Source organism: Neopsephotus bourkii, unplaced genomic scaffold (genome assembly GCF_033783945.1).
Source record: "Neopsephotus bourkii isolate Nb327-2 ecotype Australia unplaced genomic scaffold, CSIRO-AGI_Nbou_v1 NB_740, whole genome shotgun sequence".
NCBI classification, from domain to species: domain Eukaryota; kingdom Metazoa; phylum Chordata; class Aves; order Psittaciformes; family Psittacidae; genus Neopsephotus; species Neopsephotus bourkii.
The window spans coordinates 477,819-492,052 of NW_026901238.1; the positions used below are offsets into that span (position 1 = coordinate 477,819).

At 42.1% G+C, this 14,234-nt stretch overlaps 1 long non-coding RNA gene across 1 annotated transcript in view; it reads right to left on the bottom strand.

The window, feature by feature from the left end:
- Positions 1-1,542: 1,542 nt before the first annotated feature.
- Positions 1,543-14,234, bottom strand: part of LOC133212796 (uncharacterized) — a 233,388-nt gene continuing 220,696 nt past the window's right edge. The window contains exon 2 of the long non-coding RNA XR_009725612.1: positions 1,543-1,683. This is a non-coding gene — a long non-coding RNA (uncharacterized LOC133212796). The remainder of the gene's footprint in view (positions 1,684-14,234) is intronic.

The following is a 14,234-nucleotide window of genomic DNA, read 5'->3' on the forward strand; positions in this document are numbered from 1 at the left end:
ATTTGTAGTCTGCTGTGTCAGTGGAGCTGTAGGACCCCGTTAAGCAGAATGGTGGTGCTGATGTTCTGCTCCAGCAGAACAACTGACGGTTTAAACAGCATTCATGCCCCCTTGCCGTCAGGAGAACAACACACAGCAGCTGGACATTAGCAATAAGACACTAGTAATGATCTTCTACACAATAAGACACTAGAAATAATTTTGGTTTGGTCACCAATCCACAAGTAACTTTAATAAGCCATATAAAATTTTGCTTTGACCTAAAAAATGAGAATTACGAATATTTGGCAACATTGAATGTCTGAATTCAAAATCAACGTTTTGTTCCACCTGTAAGAAATGTAATAACAGCACAGTGTCAGAAGGGCTAAGGCACCTCTGAAAAATTGATGTATTTCCAGAAGCCTCATATTCACATGTTAGGTCTTCTCAATGCTTGAATCAGAATGAAAACATCTACCCCTAGGGAACTGCCCTGACCTAGAGATCAGAAGATACTGCTTCATGAGCCTGTCTAAATTCTGGTAAATTTACTCCATCTCACATGGAATGAAGAAACACTCACTACACCAGATTGTTCATGAAAATGTGGGAGATGGGATTGTGTCTTCCCTGTCCCAAATCACCTCTGTTATCATGTCTGTGGCGCTGGGCTTATGGGTGAAGCTGGACACTGACAACTGTGATCTATTTAGACTAGATATTAGGACAAAGCTCTCTGTTGTTAGGCCGGTGAGACACTGGAACAGGTTGCCTAGAGGAGCTGTAATCTGACTGAATCATAGAATCATAGAATAGTTAGGGTTGGAAAGGACCTTAAGATCATCTACTTCCAACCCCACTGCCATGGGCAGGGACACCTTACACTAAGCCATGCCACCCAAGGCTTCATCAAACCTGGCCTTGAAAACCGCCAGGGATGAGGCATTCATTGAGCTGAAGACCATGAGATGCTCTGATATTTCCATTCTGGAAGTCAGGGAAAGAAACCTTGTCATAAATTGTACTGGAGATGCAAAACACTAGAGTTATTACAGTGGGTCAAAAAGAAGGTCCATCTGTCGAAGACCCCTATTTTCAGGAGTCAGTATGTATGGTGAGCTTTCACTTGCAGCTTATTCCCTGTGACCAAGAGCTTCCTTGGACAGATGTTCCTCACAGAGCTTCCCAAATCTCAACAGTCCCCTTCTCCCTTCCTCCATGTGCAGAGGCAGGAATTACAAGGACATGGTTCTTATCTTGGAAAGAATAAGAAGTCCAACAGCAGGTCTGCGTTAGGGGCAGCATCTCTGCAGTGGCAAACCAATGGACTTCCACTCCTGTCATCATGTATAAGACAGAAATAAGATTTGTCGCTTCCATTTTTTATTTGCTACATCTTCACTCTGACTTTGGTTTAATAAGTGTATCAGAACAGAAAGAAACCTAAAAGAGGGAACTTCCGCTAATAACAGTGTCTAGGTTGGATGCTGAAACAGTTCTTTTTCATCATGTGTATATGAAGTTGGTGATGAATGCCATATCTCTAACTGCTTGCAAAACTTGAGCATTATAGAATCATAGAATAGTTAGGGTTGGAAAGGACCTTAAGATCATCTAGTTCCAACACCCCTGCCATGGGCAGGGACACCTCACACTAAACCATGTCACCCAAGGCTCTGCCCAACCTGGCCTTGCACACTGCTAGGGATGCAGCATTCACAACTTCCTTGGGCAACCCATTCCAGTGCTTCACCACCCTCACAGTAAAGAACTTCTTCCTTATATTCAATCTAAACTTCCCCTGTTTAAGTTTGAACCCATTGCCCCTTGTGCTATAACTACAGTCCCTAATGAAGAGTCCCTCCCCAGCATCCCTATATGCCCCCTTCAGGTACTGGAAGGCTGCTCTGAAGTCTCCACGCAGCCTTCTCTTCTCCAGGCTGAACAGCCCCAACTTTCTCAGACTATCTTCATACAGGAGGTGATCCAGTCCCCTGATCATCCTCGTGGCCCTCCTCTGGACTTGTTCCAACTTGTTCCATGTCCTTTTTATGTTGAGGATACCAGCACACATGCATTTTTTCAACAAGTTGCTTCCTATGAAAGAACCAGTGAAAGTAAAAGTGGAAAGGTGTATTAGATCATTCAATACATCTCCTTGCCAATGCAAAGTCTGTTCCCTAGAGTCCATTTCCTAGGAACTTTTTAAATAGACTCAGATTAAATGAATTTTTAGACGTATGCTCACTGAATAGTTGCTCAGAGCTCAACACATGAATCGCAGCTGTATTTTAACAGTCAGATAGGAATAATGTTAATTCAGAAGTCCATATTTCTTCTTAGTTACTTGGCAAATCTTTTCTGGTTTTAAGCAATTTCAAAGTAGCTTTGAGACCAAAATGCAGTGTAATTCCTAAATCTGCGCTCAGTGAATCAGGAACCATTAAAGATGTGGTAAAGTCTTATTTCATTATGCATCAATGTTAAATTGTGTCTCATATTCTCATTTTTCTTCTGAAATACAATTTCAGTATGGATTACTTGCAAAATAGAATGCATATGTAATTTTAAACACAGCTGGGAGAAGCTACGTTCACACTGGAATGAAGCAGAGTATTCACAACTCAGTGGAAACACAAAGCTGGCGTAAACAGCCAATTTAACTCCTATTCAAGTTTACCATATTCTCACACAATACACTATTTTCCCTGAAATTGTAAAGAACTGATAGTTCAGTTTTCTTCCTGGAACACTCATCATGCAAGATGAATAGAAAATATAATAATGCTTTAAACTTTGTTTACTTTTACACACTTGTTTTGACTAGAAAGATTTTTATCATAAAAATCAGGTAACCTGCAGCACCTAAAACAGTAAGTGCCTGGATAAAACATGATGCTCTTTGTTAATATTCTTCCATCAATCTGTGAATCATAAGACTTTTGCATCTGGTAACTGTCTACATACCCAGATTATTAGTCTCTTAATAGAAAAAAATAGGTAAAGAAGCAGTCAACAAGGGCTTTTTGTTATTTTTTTTCCTTTAAAAGTGGCGTATGACAAAATGACTATAATATAATATGAATTAATAGCAAAGGCAAATTTTTCAATTCTAATTGCATAGAAATCAGATTAAAATGTTTAAAAACCATGTCAAGCAACTATCATGTTGCTGTGGAACCTGTGATGTATTTCATGCCTGCAGAACAGAAGCAGAACAGACAGAAAGCTGTTCTGCATGTCAGCATGCTCTGGAAACAGCATTTCATTAGTTACCCGTGACATTTGGCATCAATGTCATGAGCTTCATCTTTAGGCTGGGGTCACCTGTTTCATATGCAAGTCTCATATTTGGTCCTTATTTAACAGATCCTTATCAGGTTTTAAACATAGAAAAGCCGAGCCTGGGGTACTGGAGTAAGACAGAGGCTCTTGAGCACCAGTCCCTGTGAACGGGAGAGGCGAGCATCAAATTTAACCCAATAATGTGCCTGAACCACAACATCTTACAGTGATTGTACATAACAACACTAATGCAGAGAATCACTCAGTGTGATAGCCCTTGCCTGGAGCTTGAGAAATGTTTATGTCCTTCTGCATTTTTGCTTATTTAAGTCTTCAGGAATACTGTGCCACTAAGCTGTAATGCTTAGAGTGCATCTTCATCCTCCCTTTTCTGCAAGCTTTTGTTTGGATCAGCTACAGTTAAGGCATTGAACAGGACTGAACATAATTCACTGAAGATTTCAATGAAGATGCCTATTAGGTGATATTACTTTGATAAATGTATGTCTTAGTAAATAACAGCCCATCATAAGCCATTATCATGCTTCTGATAATACATCTTTGAATGTCTTACAAAGTGATCTGAAGTTGAGTTCATTCTTACCTATTTATTTTCTGGAGCAAAAGGATATGTTTGCAAATGTGCTTTCTGTTTTGCTCTGTGTCTCTTTCTGGACAAGCTACAGGTGGTGCTGCTGATAGGGCATCTCCCTGCTTCATAGTAGCAAACAGATACTGTAACACCTATAGGCTCTCCAAGCATCACACCATGGTTTTCAAGTATTACTCTACTTATTAATGAAATTACTACTTCCAATGTCTTTTTAATTATCTCTCTTGTCCCCACTGATTTTAATTTTGTTCAGAATTTTAGTTTTTTCTTTAATAATTTTTCCATCATTGTCACTGCAGTAAAACATCTGCTGTTCTTTAAACCACATAGTTTGCCCTAGGACTATATTGCATCTTGTAATTCCCAATGCCCTTTGAGGTTTCTTTCACTCAGTATCTATTTGGGTCCTTTAAAGCTTAAAACACTGGACTTCTTCCTTTTTAGGGGTCTCTCTTCTGTTCTTATCATGTTTCTCTAACATAATCACTTCTTAATTTGTGGGACAGTTGTTAATGCCATTAGCGTTATCTGTATTTTCAGCTTCCATGTGAAGTTTTGCATGATTTTCTTCCCAATTGTATTGCAGCACTATATTGCCAGAAGTGGAACATGCTCACCATGCTAAATTAAACCACCAGAACTCCTTCTTTTGATCCTTTCATATTGGCCAGCTTGGTGAAGCCTGGGAGACGCTCAGGGCAGTGGACTGTGCACCTCTGCAGGCAGGGGTTACTTTAGCACTTGGGCAAGGTACATAAGGTTTGGTGTCACAGGGACAGCTCAGAAACACCACTTGATAGTATTAGGTCTTTATTCAACCTCCAGAGCAAGGACAGATGAATACTCATGGCAACAGCTGGCCCATGTGAACACTAAGACTACCCAGATCAGAATAATTTAGAATCATAGAATCACAGGATGGTTTGTGTTGGAAGGTACCTCAAAGATCATCCAGTTCAAACACCCTGCCATGGGCAGAGACACCTTCCACTAGACCAGGTTGCTCCAAGCCCCATCCAATCTCGCCTTGAACACTGCCAGGGATGGGGCAACCACAGCTTCTCCGGGCAACCTGTGCCAGGGCCTCACTACCCTCACAGGGAAGAACTTCTGCTTAAGATGTAATATAGATCTAGCCTCTGAATTTAAACCCATTACCATTTGTCCTATCCCTACAGGCCCTTATCAAAAGTTTCTCTCCAGATTTCTTGTAGGCCCTTTTATGTGCTAGAAGCTGAAAATAAAATTGTTGCAAATCTTCCCTTTCTCCCATTTCTGTTTGCCATTCACAGCTGTTAATTTAATGGATAAATCATTGACAATTTTGCAGCTGATGACACCATGTGCCCTGAGGCTGTAGCTCATGTGCCACTGTCGTGGTTTAAGCTCAGCTGGCAACCCAGAACCATGAAGCCACTCACTCACTCCCACCCTTTCCTCCCCCTGCTCCTGGAGGGATGGGAAGGAGAATCGGAAGAATGTAACTCCATGGGTTGAGATAAGAACAGTCCAGTAACCAAGGTATAACACAAACCACTGCTGCTGCCACCAGTAATAATAATGATAAAGGAAATAGCAAGAGAAGAGAATACAACGGCTCACCACCCGCCAACTGATACCCAGCATGACCTGAGCAGTGATCTTGCCCTTCCAGGGAACTGCTGCCAGTTTATATACTGGGCATGATGCGCTGTGGTATGGAATACCTCTTTGGCTACTTTGGGTCAGGTGTCCTGTCTCTGCTTCCTCCTGGCTTCCCCTCCTTGTCAGAGCATGAGACTCAGAAAGTCCTTGGTCAGAGTAAACATGACTCAGCAACAACTAAAAACATCGGTGTTATCAGCATTGTTCTCAGGCTGAGAGTCAAAACCACAGCACTGCACCAGCTACTAAGAAGGAGAAAAATGACTGCTACTGCCGAACCCAGGACAGCCACACACAGCAGCGTGCTCCAAAGTTGACTGAGATCCCAGTTAACCCCTTATGAGCCACAGCACATTGAGGATGAAAGTTGTTACTCTGGGAGGGGAGCAGACTGCGGCTCACAGTGACATGCAGATTCATGTTCTGCTGGCTCCTGGCAAGGGGCTCCACAGTCACATCATGTCCTGGTGCAGCCTTATGAGCCAGACACTTCTGCCTTGAGTGTTCTAAGAACAAGAGAGTGAGGCAAAGGTTTGCTTTGCTCCTGAGCAACAGTTTCAGCACAGCCCCCAGTACCTAGGCAGACATCGCTGCCTAGCACCTTGTACAGGGGCAGGGCTGTATTCTCTCTACCTAGGGCAACGGGGAGCTTGCTGGTGCAGGGACGGGGCTACAGCACTTCACAAGAGCTTGGGATGCTCCAGAGATGATAGAGACTAGAGAATGAGATCAGGGAGCTGCTGCCTGGTGACTGCGACTGCAGTAAAGGGGGCATAAGACACAGAGAAAACCTTCCCTTGAGCACCAGTTTTCAGATTTGTGTAGTTATTTTTTTTCAGTTCTGGGCAAGAAGATAGTGTTGTTGAACACAGGTATAGGGTACGCACTTATTTAGACCCAATTATGAAACTGAACCAAGTAGGCCACTGCTGCACCGGTAAAGAGTGCTTCCAAATATTCTTTTTCCAGTTTCTTATTTTCACTTGATGGGTAATAAAAGATTGAATGAATATTAACACTTCATTGGGTGTTACATTGAGAAAAATTGAAATATTATCTCCTGAAGCACAACATTTAGGTATCTTTGAGTATCTTTGAGGTCACTTATTTTAGTTCACTCTGTCAGAGTCTATTCCAAGAAATAATTAAATTTTATGCACAAATGAGTTTCCAGTGAAAAATCTAGAAACTCCAGCTGTCAGAAATGAAGAGTTACAAACCTTCATGTATAACCATCAAGTGTGTTCGCAGTTGCTTTATACTCTTCCTTCTAGTGACAAAATTAGCCTCAAGAACCATGTTTCTATCATGAAATTGACAGGCAAATTTTAGTACATCTAGATAATTAATTAAAACACAACCAACCAAACCAACCAACCAAAACCAACCAACCAAAACCAACCAACCAACCAACCTAGAAGCAGAAATTCCACTCAGACTTTCTTTTTCTCCTGTTAAAATTGCCTCCAGGCTCCTGTGATATCCAGAGTACCACCTCCAGCACCAGGCCCTGGTCACCCCATTGCTGTTTGCATGCTGGCAGGTCTGGGGCTGATTGAAGGTAACAGGACAGCTAACCCAGTGAGCTGGCATAGACCCATATAATAACAGCTTTTTATTGTGAGATAGGGTGCTTTATAACACTGAAGCCCACATGTAAAGTCCTACAGTGGCTTTAAATTCACAACTATTCTATTTTCATGCAAGCCATTGTATTCTGTAATGAAAAACTTGCAGATAAAACTAGTATGATGCACAAGGAGATATGAGTTTGAGCGTGTGTGGGTTTTAAGGCATGTATTATTTAAATCCATATGCCACATCCAATCTACTGCTGTTCTTAAGTGCTGGTTGCTGGAAGAAGTGGAGGCCAGCAATGCATGCTGAGGACCAGGCTTAGAGCTGCTTTGTGCCATCACGTCCTGCACAGCTTTGGATGTTCTGAGCTGCTCGGTGAGCTTATGATGCAGCTGACATTACAGAAAAAACTCTCTTGGACATCTTCTCTGGACTGGTATGCTTTACAATGTTTGTATAGGTTTGTGTGGGAGGTTTGGGAATAAAAGACCCCAGTTAGGAACTCCTGAAGGATGGTACCTTTGTATAAATCAATAATATAAATAAAAACTTGCAGACTGGTCCCAAACATTTTTTTCTCTTTTAAAACAAACTGTTGGTAACAATCCAATTATTTAATCCTTAATTCCCCACGGGATTGAAGTCATAAGCAAACAAAGCATATCTGAAGTTCGTGCTGCGTCTCTTCACTGCATGAAACACTGTGTCTCTGATGCAGCACAAGAAGAAATAGTATTGGACCAATATCCTGCTGGAGGAACCAACTGCCACCTTTTAACAACCCCTATTCACAACTAAATTAGGCTTTTCCATTTGTTTTTCACGTTTTACATTTTTTATTATTCAGTGGTTAATGGATCATCAAGTTTGGGAGGATGCCCTTAGTTTCTGTTAATTGTGCTTGCACAAAATATGCAGTTGAGCCTGGCAGTAAACATATACCAGCCTTACATTTCATTCTTGGATGGATATTGAAAATGTCTCCCTAAATCCTCTGTACAATTTGCTACCAACTGCATCCATACCAGCTGGTAAAAGCAGAACCAGTGTGGTGACAACTCCTCTGTTACAGAACAAAATCATTTATCTCCTTGCAACTCCAGCAGATGCAACTGCATTATATAGGAACCCCTTGAGTACATTAATCGGGCTTTCCCAGACAAACACTGCAGCCTACACAATTACAGTCCATAATGGTCAGCACCAGGAGAAACATACTGCAGAGCACGGCTGGCTCCTAACCTGTGTCTGAACAAAAGCAAGTGCTAGTCAGTACTTTTGCTCTGCACCAGTTCATCATCATCAGTATGGGCAAAAAAGAGTTAGAAAGAGAACTGCTCTTCTGCCACCCTCTGCTTTCATGCAGAGCAGTGCTGCAGGGGCAGCCACAGCTGCTCTGAACAACCTGTGCCAGTGCTTCATCAAACCCATAGTGAAGACCTTCTTCCTAATATCTAATCTAAACCTAATCTTTGATAGTTTAAAGCCATTCGCCCTTGTTCTGTCCCTACAGACCCTTGTAGAAAACCTCTCTCCATCTTTCTTACCAGCTCCTTTAAGTACTGGAAGGTAGCTTAAGGTCTAGTGGAAGGTGTCCCTGCCCACGGCATTGGGGTTGGAACTAAACTATCTTTAAGGTCCCTTCCAACCTGAACCATTTTATGATTCTATGATTAAGTCTGTCACAATCATGTCTGTTTTGGTAAAAATCTCTTCGTAAAGCTGTTCTGCTATGGCCTCACCAAAATGAATCTTGCTCACCAAGGCAGAAGGTGTGTGCAGTTTAGGATGATAGGAGAGCACAGACTCATCACAAACGTGGGATGGACACTTTGCTGTGCCTATCTTTTCCCAGTCAACAAGTATGTATCTTATGCCAAAATAAATAAATAAATAAAGCACCTCTGCTGCATTTTTTTTTGCTGCTTCATTATCTATTTTCTATGCCACAAGAGCACTTCTTTCCTAAACAACAGCTGCTGCAGTAAGGATCGCTCATGTATAAGATATTATGACATGGTGCTTACCACTCACTTCTTGCCTACCTGTCACATGACACAAATTTTTCCTCTTTCTGTCTTTGTCACATATAGGAAATTTGTAGCTCTAATTCTTTCTCATATGCTTGTTTTTCTCAGCTGTGATAGTTCTTCATCTGTTTTTGTCGCTTTTTTGCTTTGAACTTCATAATCTACTTAATTGGCACATTCTCGTATTGTGATTTAATTCTCTCTGTCAGGGCTGTCACCTTTATAAATATTTCTCATAAGTTTTATGGATCAGTGCGTCAGCATATTACTAGGAAGAAGAAGGGGAGTAAATTGCATCTTAAGGTACGTTATTGAGTAGCATTGTAACCATTAGGGGTAAAACCAGTAATGACAATACACTTGCATTACAGTACTATCTGGAGGATGTCCAGGGGATGGTGCATTATGTTAGGTGCTGTATAAACACAGACTCATTTTAAAAAGAGAAAGTATAAATGGAGTAAGAGTCTGGAAGTGAGAAAAGGGTAGAGAAATACTGGTGGAGGAAGAGAGATGCAATAGAAAAAGCACATCCTAAAGGACATAAAGCAGAGTTAGGGCAAACTTGTCATATGAGCCACCAGATGTTTTAAGCAGAGAAAAAGTGGGAATCGGAGGTGAAGGAGAGAAGCCAGAGAAGGACATCAGGAAAGCAAAGGCATGGGGTGGAGTGAGAGGCAGTCAATCACCTGGGGAGTGTGCAGACCCCAGTTAGAAGTCTCACTGGAAAGCAGCAGCCCCAGTTATAGAATCATAGAACCATAGAATGGTTTGGGTTGGAAGGGACCTTAGAGACCCTCCAGTTCCAACCCCATGCCATGGGCAGGGTCTCCTTCCACCAGACCAGGTTGCTCCAAGCCCTGTCCAACCTGGCTTTGAACACTGCCAGGGGTGGGGCAGCCACAGCTTCCCTGGGCAACCTATGCCAGGGCCTCACCACCTGCCCCAGAAGATGGGTTTGGGGAAGCTCTTGCCAGGGAAGGGAACTGCTGCAAAGTCATCCCGAAAGAGTACAGTGGGGACCCTGCCGAAGTGCAGGACTGGGATGTCAGAGATGCATTCAGAGGAGGGCATGGCCACAAAAAGCCACAGGGTGTACACAAGGATGTACACAAAGGGCATGGGGACAGCTTTTAACTACCTCTCTGAACCTTCAGCATATTCTGCTGCATACCAGCAAAGGAAAACCCCAAAAGCGGTAGCAAAATGGGTCTGAATGAACAATGTATCCCAACACAGAGTGTATCTGCACCAGAGCCTTTTCTTTGCTGCTTTGCAGCTTTCATAGAGCCTAGCGATTCAGCTGATCTGCTTGTTCCAGGAGTATCTCTAAAAGTTAAAGTTTTCTTGGAAATGGTAAATAAAATTTCATTATCATGACCACTAATGCATTTAAGTGTAACAACATTTTTTTATTAGATTCATAGATGGTAAATTTAGGGTCATCCGTCCAAGTCTGCTTTGATAGGTACTGGGCCCAGCACCGGCTGTGTTTTAGCACTCTGGTGCAACAATGATGAAAGCTGATTGAGATTTGGATGAACTGAGCATGTTTCACTTTTTATGAAGTCCTACCAGCTGTGTTTACATTGGCTGCATTCAGAGCATCACTCAAACTCTAAATGTGCAGCAGACCCAGGAAATGAATAAATGGATAGATAGATCCTGACATGGCAGACCTCACTGGGGAGAAGTGCTGATGGGCAAAGAACACTGATTTGAAAAGGCAATTGAATGGAAAAAAAACAGATTTCAATATCACTGGTAGCACAGTTACCTACTTTCAAGAAGGGTCTTTTGGATAAGATGAGGAAAATATCCTTCTCTTGGGCACAGGGGCCGGGAGTGGAGGTCCCAGGGGAGGTGAGTCAGGGTCAGCAAAGGCCCTTTGGTGCTCCTTCTACACCTCTTTCATGTTGCATATGTTGGGTTATGTTAGGGAATGTTAGCCTGCAGAACCTCATTCCTCTAGTGGGGCTCAGTGTGTTATGAAGCCAGAGAAGAGAACAAGAGAACAACGTGAGAAGAGTCGTTAGAGCTTGCAGAGGGCCAAATGGCACCTCAGTGCCCTGCTTTTTGGCCATTGCTTGTGACTCTAAGCGATAAGCAAAGGCTATTGATCCAAATTCCCTGTTACTGAAACATTGTAAAAACCTGGTTTCTGAAACAGCATTTGGTATTTTTGTATATCTTAGGTATTTACTGCTTATAGAAGAAGCTGCCAGTCAGTTAATTATGTGATATTCCTAATTATGTTTGAAGATAATACCAAGAACAATTGAAATAAAATTACTGTAATTTTAAATCAAAACCTTCTCTAGGTTTGAAATGATTAAAAGGCCACATGTAAATATCATCATGTTTTGATTCATTTTCCCATGAAATTTTAGTTAAATTATTTTCTCTAGCAGGAGATGTTAATAGCAAAACCAGGAAATTAAACATCAGGGTTTAACTTGGAGGAAATAAATCAACACATAAAAAAAGGTTAAGGGTTGTACATTATGAAAACATTTTCAAAGATAATTACAAGTTAGAGGCATGTGTTGACTGAGTGGGAAATGTTATCATATAGACAAGTCTGGATTCACAATGAAGATAATCAGGTAAAGTACTACTCAGTGAATTTAAAAAGAAGTCATCTGTTGAATACCCAAAATAATTACCACAGTGTGTGTGCAGAGTGGTACAATATAACCAGAGTTAACCAATAAATATTCCTTCCAATCAAGCCCATGTGCAGAAGCAGCTCATGACAGGAATGTATCAAGCTGTCACTCACCACCCCCTTCTGCTTTGGGATGCTCTGTGCCAAGATCTGCAGCATTCTGGTTGAAACTGGAGAATGATGTACAGTGCTTCACATAAATCTGGATGTACCAGCCCAGGCTCTGGCTCCATATGCCCGTTTGCAATGAAATCATTGAGCCAAAGACATGCCTGGGAGGGCAGAGCTCAACCCTTGAAGTTTTGGAATATTTTTTTCCAGCGGGAAGAATCTGTTTGATTGCAGCTATAAACCTGCTGTTTATGGCTGCAGATTGCCAGTGTTAAACATGCAAGAACAAGAGATAAGAAAATGTGACAGCAGAGTGAATCATTTGAAGAAAACACAGCACCTTTCTCTCCCTATTTCAAGGCTGCATTGCAGAGATGAAATCAGCACTGAAGAACTCAGACCTTCTAATGATGCCCACAAAACGGGATGTAAGCTAATCCATTCCAGCCTACCCCCTACTAGCAGAATTTGCAACAGCCTGAAGCAGGTATAATTTGGTTATCACTTAGTCTAAAGCAGTTGGCCAAATTCAAACACAGTTGTTACCAGCAGGTACGCTTTAATTTTGCAATGTACAACTGCTTTAATGACTTTCCTCTTCTCTCTGTTTTGTCCAACTTCCAGGAATAAGAATTTCCACTGCAAAGCTTTGCTTTGCCAGATAATCAGGTTTCAATCTGGATAAAGAAAACAGAAGACTCTTGTGTCCAACACAAAAGCTACTTTGAAGATAATTACAACTTTAAAGAATTTAAATATTATCTCTCAGCACTCCAGACCTGTGTCAGATTGCCAAAGGGGTTGATGGAGACAAGGATTATGCGACACACAGGTCCATGTCCTGGTGCTCCAGGAGCTTGATAACTCATGGTCAATGTGAGTAAGGCAGCACCACGCTGCAGCTCAAAGGGGACGATGTCCCTTCAGGAGGAGGGAGTCCTGCTCTCTGCTCTCCATACCTGGAACTGCCTCATGTAAGACAGAATCACACAATCACAGAATGTTTTGGGTTGGAAGGGATCTTAAAGCTCATCTAGTGCCAAGCCCCCTAGCCCAGGCATGGACACCTTCCACTAGACCAACATCACTGCTGGGAGAAAAGGTCAGGCTGCAGGCAGGACAGGAAAGCTGCTGCAGCCTGGGGCAGGGATGTACTGGGAGAAGAAAGGGAGCTGGTCCATGAACAGACTGAGCTGCTCCCAAGCCACCTGCAGCCAAGGCCTGGGTGAAGCAAGGCGTTATTCCTTCCTTGCTGTGGTATGTTGCAGCAATTTAAAGAAAAAACAAAACACAAAAAAACACAACAAAACCCACAAACCAAACTCTGCTTCTTATATTGCTCTTTAATCCTGCTAAATCTTGTGTAATACATTCCTGTATTAACTGCTGACATCATGATTCTGACATGATTAGGAACAAAATCAATCTTTTGGGTCATTTTCTGAAACTTCAGCTGATGATAAAGTCCTCCCAAGATACAACTTTCAGGATGCAATGTTTAGCCACCTTTAAAAGACAGCTATGTTCTGGCAAGCCATTCCAGTCATCTCATTAAATCTGAATAAAAATGAGAATTTAATATTAATTTCATTTTCATATATCCAAATTAGAAGGCAGCAGAGAAGAAAACAACATAATCTGATTAAACAAATTAGAATCACGCTGTTAAAATTGCCCTTCAGTATTTATTTATTTTTAACTGCAGTAGCTTAAAAAATCTGTAAAACAAACTCCCCCAAATGTTACCTAACATCTAATTACCAGCCGTTCCTCCCCAGGAAGCACCCAGCTGTCAGGGCATTGAGAGGCTGCAAAGCAGATACTTCAGTTTAGGCTTCCAAACCTGCATATGATTTTCACTTTAACCCTGCTCCAGCCTCAAGTCAAGGTGGGGAAATCTGGGCTAATGACTGATGTCTGTTCTTCTCAACTGTCCTGCCATGAAATGGCTGTAGCTCCATGACAGGACATCCAGGAAAGGTCTTACTATGAGATATACACACTGTTCCTTCGTGTCCAAAATGACAATCCTAGCCACCCCTGGCACCACACTATACGCTGCTGCATGTATCCTTTAGTCCTAACAAAGCCATTTCTTCCATGGCCCCACACCTCTGGAAGGTGCCTGGATCCCAGGCTGTAGGCAGTTGGGCAGTAAAATAGGTGATGCTCCTGTGGGATTGATGACAGAAGCTTATCAGGGAGCTTGTAATCAGCAGGACAGTTTTGCTGTGAGCAGTGCCTGAAATGCAGCTGCCTGGATGTGGCGAAGGTGACAGCAGTGACTTCCTTGCATGTAGCCCTGTGCAAACCCTGTGTCAGG